This window comes from Marmota marmota, unplaced genomic scaffold (assembly GCF_001458135.2).
Source record: "Marmota marmota marmota unplaced genomic scaffold, marMar, whole genome shotgun sequence".
NCBI lineage: Eukaryota > Metazoa > Chordata > Mammalia > Rodentia > Sciuridae > Marmota > Marmota marmota.
The window spans coordinates 56,076,704-56,077,353 of record NW_025999968.1 but is presented as its reverse complement, the minus strand read 5'-3'; the positions used below and the strand labels follow the sequence as shown (position 1 = coordinate 56,077,353).

Here is a 650-nt window from a genome sequence, read left to right as displayed (position 1 = left end):
CCGCGGCTCTGGCGTCACCAGCGCGGAGTCTAGGAGGCCGAGGCTTCCGAGCCTTCCCCGTCGTGGGCGTTGCCTCGCGATCGAGCTACTACTGAGAAGGCCTTGCACGGGTGGGCAGGGTGGTGTCCGCCCCTCACGGAGGGTTTTCCCGACCCAACCGAAGGGAAGGGGCACCAGTCAGTACTTGCCCAGAGTCGTCTACCTGCGCTTCGACCCTCGGAAAAGCGTCGGAGTTACAGACGAGGAGAATCACGGGGCCCGAGCAAGGTGCATGGTCCTGGCTTATTCCATCCTTTCCTTCAGGCTAGCCCCTAACCTTCTACCCTCAGGGAGGAGACAGGATGGACCCTTACGTGCTCCAGGCGCAGAAGGCTAGAAGTCCCTCCTTAAGACATCCCCTACCCTCGGCCCCGCCCCAGGCCTGTTCTATCCCTAGAGGTCAGGGGAAGTGAGGTCACTTCTTGGAATGATCCCTTCATGGGTGCTCTGGCCCAGGAAGGAAGACTTCATGTCAACTCTAGCATTAATATTTCCGGACTAACCCTCACCCCTTCCTATCATCTAGACCCACGCCACCTGGCCTGACAGCTGCAGAGCTAGAAGCAACAAGTGAGGCCGAGGGAGTCACCCTAGCTTGCCCTATCCCGGAA

The 650-nt window shown here is 59.7% G+C and overlaps 1 protein-coding gene across 5 annotated transcripts in view; it reads right to left on the bottom strand.

Moving 5' to 3' along the window:
* Window positions 1–415, bottom strand: part of Dop1b (DOP1 leucine zipper like protein B) — a 99,992-nt gene extending 99,577 nt beyond the window's left edge. The window contains exon 1 of one of the 5 annotated variants that reach the window (XR_007347758.1): window positions 203–415. The gene's annotated coding sequence lies outside the window, so the exon portion shown is untranslated. The remainder of the gene's footprint in view (window positions 1–202) is intronic. The other 4 variants (XR_007347757.1, XM_048803651.1, XM_048803650.1 and 1 more) reach the window with 4 other exon arrangements.
* Window positions 416–650: the final 235 nt, after the last annotated feature.